Source organism: Telopea speciosissima, chromosome 2 (genome assembly GCF_018873765.1).
Source record: "Telopea speciosissima isolate NSW1024214 ecotype Mountain lineage chromosome 2, Tspe_v1, whole genome shotgun sequence".
Classification (NCBI taxonomy): domain Eukaryota; kingdom Viridiplantae; phylum Streptophyta; class Magnoliopsida; order Proteales; family Proteaceae; genus Telopea; species Telopea speciosissima.
Window position 1 is genome coordinate 422761 of NC_057917.1, and position 11601 is coordinate 434361.

Consider the following 11601-nt stretch of genomic DNA (forward strand, 5'->3'; position numbering starts at 1 on the left):
ATGTATACAACTTTTGTTACCATTATTGTGTCTCTCTCCATAACTAAATTGAACTGAGTATGGTTTTGATCCTCGAGTTAACATGTGCAAGAAGACACAAGGAGGGTGTGATGAAGAGATGGTCGTGCTGGGTTTCTATTTTGCCAAGTGGCTTGAAGAGTGAGACAACCTGCTTTTCCTGTTGGAATGTATAGTTTCTACTACTACTACTACTACTACTGCTATTACTAATACAATTAAATTATTTTGTTTACTTCCTGATCTATTAGGGAGGAAAAAAAATTAATAATAATAAAAAGGAAAAAACCTGATGATTCGTACTATTAAACATCTTAATTAGTCACTCATATCTGCTTCATTTTTGACATGCTCCATGTTGCTCCATTACCCCCTTAGATGGTTGACATCTACCTGTATGTGACTGATCCAACAATGATCCGTTTTGAGATAAAAAAGTTTACTTATTTTTTTTTGCACTTTTGAGTTTTAATCCTTATTTTATTTTTTTTAAACTTTTCCTCACTGTTTTTATTTTCACCTTTCCCTTTCATTCTCTCTCCCCTTTCATGGCTGAGATTTCCGTTTCTCTTTGCTCTGACCACTCTCAAGAAAGGTTCCGGCGAGGTTTCTAAAGCAGTTGTGTTTGCCGGCGAGGTTTTTGGTCTTATCTCTGCCCTTGCTCCAACCTCTTTCGTCTCTCTTTGTACTCAATCTTGACCCGTTTCAACATATCAAGCTCAGAGATCTCTTGGACCAGTTTCATGTCAGCGGCATCCAGTGATGGACCTCTGGGAGGTCATGGTAGCTTTGGAGGCTTTTTAGAGCTTCTCTTTTTACGTTTTTCTTTCACCATTTTATTTTCACCAAGGCGCAATGGTTCTTCTCCAAACTTCTTGTCTGTTAACAAATCCGGATTCTTTGGGCAAACATCAGCAGCACTTGAGGAATTGACAAAACTCGTGACATTTTCAACTTTGATTGCACCATCAAAGCTCACAAACCCATCCCATACTCAACCCAATAATTTCTTTGTTGGCTTAGCACTTGTACATGGTTCTTTATTCGTGGGCGCGACCCCTACCTTGGGCGCGGCCTCTCCACCTTGGGCGCGACCCCCACCAGGGGTGCGACCTCTTCGCTAGGGGCGCGACCTCCTTCGCCATGGGCGTGGTCTCTCCACCGTGGGAGTGGCCTCTCTGCGGACACGGCCTCACAGGCACGACCTCCCCAGATAGGACCTACACGGACGTTGAGGCATCGAGCCTGTGATCCAGTCATCACTATAGACATACGCCACCTTCAGGACTCTAGGCCACCGCCTAGAAGTCACGTCGCCCAGATAGACTCAAACACCAAAGGAGCTATCACCATATACGCGGGTATCTATCTATTAAGAATCCCAACACCACTGGGACACTCCCTCCCGCAGGGAGACGACCAACTAAGGAAGAGCCTTGCCACTTAGGGTCTCTATCCACTACATAGATTACTTGCCATCAAACTGGGACTCTACACTGCTATACTCCGTTATAAAAAGGAAGGTATGCAAAACCATTAACCATCTTGAATCCTAGTTGTTCATTTGTTTGCTCAGAGAGATCTAACTTAGGCATTAGAGAGTCCTAGGCCGGAATCACACCGGTTCTCCTTTGTCACCCAGGGTCTTTTGTAGGTTACGACATTCGAAGGACCGCTGAGCGATTTCTTGACGCAACAGATTGGCATCGTTTGTGGGAACGACGTTAGCCATTACCTTTACTAGCCAGTTTCCATATCTGTTCAACCATGGCACCACGAGGCAAGAAGACCGCTCCCTCTACCAACAATGCCCCGAGGGAGGGGAATGGATCACCTCCTCCAGAGAGCTCATGTCGCAGAGCCAATGACCAGGACCATGTCTCTCTGGAGAGGGAGATCCCAGACGATGATGAAGTTGCGGTAGTTGAACCCAACAACGAAGTGGTGGTGGAGGTGGTACCTGACCCCAATGCCCCAGCAACTATGGGTCAGATCAATGACCTACAGCGACAGATCCTCGAGGATCAACGACTTTTCTGCGACTACCTAAGGCAGCAGACAACATCACACCATCGTAGGACGGATCCTCAACGGGAATAGAGCCCCAGGAGGTCCCCTCCCAGGGGTGACAGATTAGAGAGGCACACCAAGCAGCGGGGAGAGCCGTCCCAACCTAGGGGGAGATCGGCGGATCCTCCAGCACGGTTGAATCAGGGGAGAACACCATCACACCGATCCGTGGTACCTAACCCTGAAGGGTCCATCTGGAGGTCGATGTTTGATGGTCGACTAGGAGGAAGTCATGTACCAGAGCAAAGTCGGACTTATCGAGAAGCAAGCCCCTCGCGATCAAGATAAGATTCGTCACGACGAGACCCTTCACCCTCTCACCAACAGTCGAGACGTGAAGGGACGTCCAGGAGAGGACGCGAACAAGCTCGCAACGAGCGGCTAGTCAGACGTGAAGGATAAACACGGGATGAAGAGCTAGACAAGAGGCTCCAAGAGTTGGACGAGAAGCTGGAAGGGTTGAAGAAGCAGACCAAGGGCGAGACATACTCGATCCCTGGACAGTACCCATTCTCAGAAGAGATCATGTCCGTCACACTTCCATCCAGCCATCCAGGTTCAGGTTACCCACCTTCGAACTCTATAGTGGTACCACCGACCCTAATGACCATATCAATTACTTCAACGGGTTGATGACCCTCTATGGTGGATCGGACGTGGTGTCCTGTCGAGCATTCCCTGCATCCCTCAAGGGTGCAGCAACCTCGTGGTTTTCCAGACTATGACCACGGTCGATTGGGTCGTTTGTAGAGCTATGCGAACAATTTGTGACCCGCTGCCAGAGCACCATCAAGCAGAAGAAGACCACGATCAATCTACTGAACGTGGTACAGAACCCTGGGGAGTCCCTCAGGGAGTACGTCAGCAGGTTCACCAAAGAGTCCTTGGAGGTCCGAGACTTAGACGACTAGACCCAGCATGCAGCCTTGGCTAGGGCCATCAGAGACTTGGACTTGATCAAAGACCTGGCACGTCATGAGATCAGGACCATGAAGGAGCTTCTGGAGCGGTGTAATGAGTTCGCCAACATGGCCGAAGTACTGCAGGCTAGGAAGAAGGTGATTGAGGCCTAGCCATAAGACAATAAGAGGTCGGCACTAGATGACCAGAAAGAAAGTAAGAGATCAAGGACTGAACGTCGACAGGAGAAGGGCGACCGCCCATCAGGGAGAAGCTACCGTCGTCTAGAGAGGGGTGAGAGAGCAAGCAGCCCAGAGTTCACACCACTGAACACCACCAGGTCTCAGATCCTCATGTAGATTCAAGACCGTGACCTACTCCGTTGGCCACGACCCATGCTAGCATGACCTAAGAAGCGTAACCCCAACAAGTACTGTCTCTTCCACAAGGAGAATGGACATGATACAGAAGACTGCTACCAACTGAAGAGGGAGATAGAGCAACTTATAAGGGCAGGGAGCTTGAACAAGTACGTGAAGGGGAGACGTGATGGCCGTTCGGGTCAAAGAGACAGAGGTCGCGATCGAGAAAGAGAAGAACCCAGAAGGGAAGAAAGAAGGATAGATTGAGAGAGAGACCGCCCAGAAGAGCGGAGGGATGCAGCCGAGCCTAGTGGCACCAAAGGAGCCCCCATCCTCACTATACTTGGAGGACCAGGGCAAGAGTCCACTCGGAAGGCCAAGGCCCATGCCAGGTTCGTGGGAGTAGCAGAGAAGCCAAGCAAGGTAGCAAAGACCGAGACGGTGATTTCCTTCTCGGATGAAGACTTGGAAGGTGTGAGTTTTCCACATGAGGATGCCCTGGTCGTACAGGTAGAGATAGCCAATCGACCCGTACACAGGATGCTGATAGATACATGGGCGTCTGTGGATGTACTCTCACTGGAAGCCTACCGTAAGTTTGGGTTCGGAGACGATCAACTCAAGCCAGAGCCCACCTACCTCCATGGATTCTCAGGCGCTACCGCCTCCATTAGAGGCACCATAGAGCTACCCGTCACCTTCGGAGAGCAGCTTCGACAAGTGACCATCATGGTAAACTTCATGGTTGTCATGTCAGTGGTGTCATTCAATGGCCTCCTAGGGCGACCATCTCTGATAGCCCTTAGAGGTGTCGTGTCTCCACTCCACCTGAAGATGAAGTTCCCCACTGACAACGGAGTGGGTGAAGTCCGAGGCGATCAGAAGAAGGCCAAAGAATGCTACGCCACCTTCGTGAAGAAAAACAATGGCAACACACGGGGGATGACACTATGCATGGAGAACCTGGTCAGTGACCAGAGAAATGAACTAACAGAGAAGAGAGGAAGGCCGGTGGAGGACCTTGTCCCATGACCACTCAGCAAAGATGACCCTTCCAAGGTCGTGCAGGTTGGCTCATTATTGAGCGATGAACGGAAAGAAGAATTGGGACACCTCCTCCAAGCCAATATAGATGTCTTCGAATGGTCGACCGACGACATGCCAGGCATTCCCAGATCCATAGCAGAGCACAGGTTGCACGTAGACCCAACTAGGAAGCCCGCCCAGCAAAAGAGGCAAAATTTTGCCCTTGATCGATAAGCAGCTATCAAGGAAGAGGTCGAGATATTGAGCCGATCTGGGTTCATCAGAGAGGAGTTCCCTACCTGGCTCGCGAACGTGGTCATGGTACCCAAGCCCAATGGGAAGTGGAGAATGTGCGTCGACTACACCGACTTGAACAAGGCATGCCCAAAGGACGAGTACCCACTACCCAGGATTGATCTGTTGATTGACGCTGTCGTCGGACATGAGATGCTGAGTTTCATAGATGCCTACTCTGGTTACAACCAGATCCTCATGCATGAGGATGATGAATCTTACACCACCTTCCGAACAGACAAGGAGAACTACTGCTACCGTGTCATACCGTTCGGACTGAAGAATGTAGGGGCCACCTACCAGAGGATGGTCAACAAGATGTTTGAGGAGCAGATTGGGCGCAACATGGAAGTGTACGTAGATGGCATGCTAGTCAAAAGCGTCCAAGCCCACCAACACCTGATCAACATGAAGAAGCATTCATTGTACTGAGAAATAACTAGATGAAGCTAAACCCTGCAAAGTGCGCCTTTGGAGTAACGTCAGGGAAGTTCCTAGGGTTCATGGTCTCAGTATGCAGAATAGAAGCCAACCCCTCCAAGATCAAGGCCATCCAAGGGATGGCACCACCTCGAACGGCCAGGGAAGTACAGAGGTTGAATGGGAGGATCGCCGCCCTTTCAAGGTTCGTGTCACGATCGTGAGACAAGTGCCTGCCGTTCTTCAAAACGCTGAAGAACCTTTGGAGTCCGAAAGACTTTACATGGACGGAGGAGTGCCAGAAGGCGTTCGCTGAGCTAAAGGAGTACCTCGAGAATCCACCACTGCTCGGGCGACCATAACCTAATGAAGGACTACAGATCTATTTGGCTGCGACCCCCGTCGCGGTGAGCGCAGTACTATTAAGGGAAGAGGGTAAGATACAGAGACCCATCTATTATGTTAGCCATGTCCTGATTGATGCAGAGACCAGGTACACAAGGATGGAGAAGGTAGCCTACGCATTGGTGATCGCGGCTAGGAAGCTATGACCGTACTTCCAAGCCTATACTATCATAGTCCTCACTGACCTACCGCTAAAGAAGGTACTCCACAAGCCAGATGTTTGCGGATGATTGATAGCCTAGGCAGTAGAATTGAGTGAGCATGACATCAGGTTTCAACCCAGAACTACCATCAAAGGCCAAGCCTTGGCAGACTTCGTCGCTGAATGCACTTTACCAGAGACAGAGCCAGAAATAGAGGAGCCAGAAGAGCATGATCGAGGATCGTGGGAGATGTTCGTGGATGGTTCGAGTAACGCCACAGGAAGCGGAGTTGGTTTCATACTCACCAGCCCCGAAGGATTTCGAATCCAGTATGCTCTCTGGTTCACCTTCCCAGCATCCAATAATGAAGTAGAGTACGAGGCATTACTCGCTGGACTCCGGGTGGCTAAGGCCATTCAAGTCACACACCTATCCATCCGGAGTGACTCCCAGCTCGTAGTGAACCAGGTGAATGGAGAGTATTGAGACAAAGGACGAGCGAATGACATCATACCTAGCCCGAGCCCGAGCACTAATCGAGGGGCTTGAGAAGTCCGAGATGGTCCGAGTTCCCAAGATCGAGAATACCACTGCCGACGCCCTGTCCAGGCTAGCCAATGATGAACTCCTCAACCTGGACAGTACAGTGTACGTTGAAATACTGCATCAACCAACATACCAGGAGAAACAAGTCAATGAGATCGAGGAGGGACCTAGTTGGATGGACCCTATACTCAACTACCTACAGAACGACGTCTTACCAGAAGACAAGGTCGAAGCAAGGAAGATAAGAATGAGAGCTGCAAAGTACACCGTCCTGGACAGAGTACTGTACAAGAGGGGGGCCACAACACCATTACTTCGGTGCCTAGGACCCAAGGGAGCCCAGTATGCACTGGCAGAGGTACATGAAGGCATCTGTGGAAGCCACATGGGAGGAAGAGTGCTAGCCTATAAAATCCTACACCAGGGGCTCTACTGGCCAAGAATGCAAGAGAAAGCCATCCAGTATGTCAAGGCCTGCGAGCAATGTCAGTTGTTCCCCCCAGTGCCCCATCTTCCCGCCACCAAGCTGACGTCGATCATTAATCCCATACCCTTTGCGATGTGGGGGGTAGACATCTTGGGCGACTTCACAACGGCATCTGGCAACCGCAAGTACTTGGTGGTCGCCATAGACTACTTCACCAAGTAGGTAGAAGCCAAACCGTTGGCCAAGATCACAGAGAATGAAATGGAGAACTTCGTCCATGACGACATCATCTACAGGTTCGGGGTACCAAGGATAATAGTCTTAGACAATGGGAAGCAGTTCAACAACCACAAGTTCAGAGCCTTCTGTCAGAGTTACAACATTGACGATCGACCTGTATCGGTAGCCTACCCACAGGCTAATGGTCAGGTGGAGGTGACGAACAGAACGTTGCTAGATGGAATTAAGAAAAGGTTAGAAGGAGCCAAAGGGAAATGGGTCGAGGAATTACTAAGTGTTCTGTGGGCATACCGCACCACAGTAAGGACACCCACAGGGGAAAGCCCATTTCGCCTAGCGTATGGCACAGCGGCCCTGGCACCAGTAGAGGTCCTCGCCATGTCCCACAGGGTACTGCACTTCAATGAGCGAACCTATCCCAATGGACTGCGAGCGAACTTGGACTTCATAGATGAGGTCCGCGAGAAGGCACTCCTGAGGAACATGGCTTATCAGCAACGAACAGTTAAATACTACAATGCCAGAGTAAGAGAGAGGTTATTCCACCAGGGAGATCTAGTCCTACGGAGGGCCAGTGCATCGCAGCCACGTAAGGAAGGGAAGCTATCTGCCAATTGGGAAGGACCTTATATAGTTTCCAAGTAGATACGCCCAGGGACCTACCGCTTGAAAACTCCAGGGGCCAAGAAGGTAGACCGTACCTGGAACTCAGAGCACTTGAAGAAATATTACCAGTGAGAGTAGAAACAGCAGTAGCAGTAGCGTAGTCAGATGTTAGCAGTAGATGCATTACAGTTTTCAAGGATAATTTGAAATTTTATTTGAAGTAAATAGTTGATTTCGGGAATACACGTCTACTTCTACTACTCAATCGGATCACTTCCATCATACCAAGGTCCGTAGACTACCAAGGTGTAATGCCACCCAAGGTCCGTAGACCACCAAGGCTCGATGCCACCCAAGGTCCGTAGACCACCAAGGCACAATGCCACCCAAGGTCCGTAGACCACCAAGGCTCGATGCCACCCAAGGTCCGTAGACCACCAAGGCTCGATGCCACCCAAGGTCTGTAGACCACCAAGGCTCCATGCCACCCAAGGTCCGTAGACCATCAAGGCTCGATGCCACCCAAGGTCCGTAGACCAAGGCGCAATGCCACCCAAGGTCCGTAGACCAAGACGCAATGCCACCTAGGGTCTATAGACCAAGGCGTGATGCCACCAAGGTCCGTAGACCACCAAGGAATACCAAGGTCCGGGAACCATCGAAGTAAGAAGGATCAAATAACTACTAAAGACATGCCATACGCATCAACTACAAGAAATAATACTCGAAGAAGGTAAGAAGTCAACTACCTATGATTAGAAAAGAAGGTCACAGTAATCACGAATCAAAATTCAAAGTTTACAAGTTCCCAAACGCCACATCTACAAAAAGTCAAGAAACCTCCCCAGGGGGAGTCACATCCTCCTTGGGGGGAGAAGACATCTCAGCCTCAGACGGACGTGTCGCACCCACCCCTATAGAAACACTGCCCTCATCAGGCCGAATAACGCCCTCCTCGGGCACCACAGTGCTCTCTCCCACGGGAACATCAGAGGACACTGCGGTGACTGAGGTCAAGGCCGCAACACCCGCGAATCGAGAGAAGTCATAGCCAGGGGTCTCCTCAAGGACATAGGTAGCCAAGTCCTAGATCCCCGCATCGTATATCCCCTGGTTCTCTCTGTAGAACCAATCCGTAACCTCTGAAGACTTTCGGAACTCCTCCACAGCATGCTTGCCGGCCTCAGCCAACTCCACCTCACGACTTTGCCTCAGATCTCGAATCTCCGCCTCCAAGACACGAATCTCAGCCGAACTCTCAGCCTCCACAACCCCTCATCGAGAAGACATGGCTCTGAGCTCCTCAGCCAGCCTCCTTACCTGAATGGTGGCCTCCTCTCGAGCGACCCGATGCTCCTGGAGCTCTCTTCCATGCCATGTACCTTGCGAGTCTGCAAGATCTCCTGGAACACTCTCTGCTCGAGACGAAGTATCGCCTCAGTAGTACAATGCTGAACTTGTGAACAACAAGAGCATCAGAAGCCAATCGCGCAATAATACTGAAGATAAAAAATGAAGAAGTATGACTCACTGAAGCCAAGTCCTGATAAAGAGAGTACACTAGAACCGGGTCACTCATCCCTTGAAAGGCTGCACGCTCAGCAGGAAGCCTCCCCAGATCCAACCACTCCCGAGGCACACCTGGGCACGTCAAGGCCGCACCCTCCTGAAGCTCCCAAGGGAGCATCAGCATGGACGGGGTCGGCAGAGCAACAGTCGATGGAGGTGACGAATCGGCGGACATACCAACGGAAGAGGCCACTCCCTGTGCGACAACAGGAGGGGGAAGGGAAGAGCTCGGACCATCAACAGTCGGCCGTGGTTTCGGGAGGATAACTCGCGGACCACTCCTCATAGCACTGGGCGCACCAGGACCCCCTTTCTGCTTAGCACCAGCGGCTGTAGTAGAGGAAGGTCTAGGGGTCGCAGAAGCCTTCCCACCAGAAGATGAACCACCTTGGGCGGCCCTCTTCCGCAGGTTGTCGCTGAAGACATTAATATCCGATCGAAGATCCACTGCACAGCAATATCCAATGAAGACGTTAGATAAAGGTAATAGCCAAGGCACTGAGAGAAGGAGACAAACATAAAAGATCAAATACAGAGGACAATAGTCTTACCGGGACTCAGCTTCCAAAGGAATAGGAAGGCCTCCGAGTCTAGCTCCCGGACGTTGAATGGATCACATCCCAGACATAGCTTGAGGGAGTCGCCCTCGGAATCACTCAACTCAAGGCCGTGGTTGACCCTCTTGAGGTCGATAACCTCCCAGGTGGACCGCAGTGAGCATCGGGGGACCATAGCAAAAAAGAAGCGATCCCTCTAATACTTCACTGCACTAGTGATCCCCTCGAGGAGCTCCAAAGTGGAATAAGGTCCCTTGAAGACGCGACGAGCGAAGTGGTAACATCCACCGTCCCCCTTCTTCAACAGGTAAAAATAGGAGAACAGGGGAACAATGGCAGCGCGCCCCATACGGGCGAAGTACACATAAAAGCCTAGAATAACCCTCCAAGAATTGGGCAATACCTGCCCAAGGTTGAGGTGCCAGTGCTCTAACACTAACTCGACAAAACGAGGAACAGGAAAGCGAAGACCCTGGCAGAAGAAAGTGCGATAGAGACAGATCTCGTCCGCCCAATGAGAGAAGGCATAGTCGTTGGGTCCAAGAGTACGAAGCACAACATCTGAAGGAATATGGTACTCCTGGCGAAGGGAGACCAAATCTGAAGGGATTAGGATACTAGTAACATGATCCGACCTACTAGCGGGGCCAGCGGCAGTAGGCGTCGTCCCAGAAGACCTAAGACCTCTACCAGGGCTAAGGGTGCTGGAAGGTCCCACTTCCCCATCACTTGCACTAGGGGAAGGCACTAAAGATGGGGTATCCACAAGAGAAGGCGACCCAGAGGAAGGCTCCCCCGAGGATCCAACCACGACCGTAGCAGGATCAGAGTCACTAGAAGATGACATGAACAACACTAGGGTAGATTACTTACTCAGAAAGTGATCTCCCCCGAAGACAAGAAGCTGACAACTGAAGGAAGTAGACCAGCTGCAAGGGTTAACCAACAAATCCATGAGAGGTAATTCACGAAAGGGGACATCCAAAAAAAAAAAAAAAACCTCAAATGGATACACGGGCGCGGCCTCTGGCGTGACGGGTACGGCCTCTGGCGTGACCACAAGCGCGGCCTCCGGCGTGACTAAGGGCGCAGCCTCTAGCGCAACCACGGACGCGGCCTCCAGCGTGACTACGGGCGCGCCCGGCCTCTAGCGCAACCATGGTCGCGGCCTCCTGCGTGATGGGCGTGACCTCGGGCACGACCCAAACCAGAACCGGGTTTAAGTAAGTTCAGACTTGGACAGGGCGAAACCTTGAACGAATGAAGGCAATCACACGATGGGCGTGGCCAGAAGCAAAGCACCAAGTAAGCACCAAACAAAGCACCAAGCAAGCACTATGCATGCACCAAGTCCAAGGACCAAAAGAGAAAAAGCCAACAAAAAGGGCACATTACTCTATGTTGCGTAAAGACAAACACATGAGGGGCACCAAAAAGACAAAGGTCAGATAAGTGCAAGGAAGAGACAAGATTTCAAAAAAGTAGGAGACAAAAAGTGAGAGAGATGAGGAGAAAAAGTAAGAAGTGAAAAGTGAAAGAGAAGAAAGAGGGAAGGAGATATATATATCCACACACAAAAAGAAGAAGGAAAAAGTAGGAGGAGAAGTTTGAACCTACAACCTCTCCCACCTCACTAGAAGATTTATGGGCACGCCCCTCAAGAGAATCATATTCGCAAGAAACCCCTCACTACATGAAAGCATTATTCTCTTGAACACTCCGTTCTAAGAGAGTGGGGGGCAAATGATAAACCCAAGATTGTACGGACCAATCAGAGACTGCCACATATCCCGATCCACGAAGTGACCTGCTCCAAGACCAGAGGAGAACCAACTCAGACACCATCCGGGCGAGACCTCGACCATGGGTGCGACCTCCACCTTGGGCGCGACCTCTACCTTGGGTGCGACCTCCACCATGGGTGCGGCCTCTACCGTGGGCATGACCCCTACCTTGGGCGCGGCCTCTGCCTTGGGCGTGACCCCCACCAGGGGCCCGACCTCTTCGCCAGGGGCGCG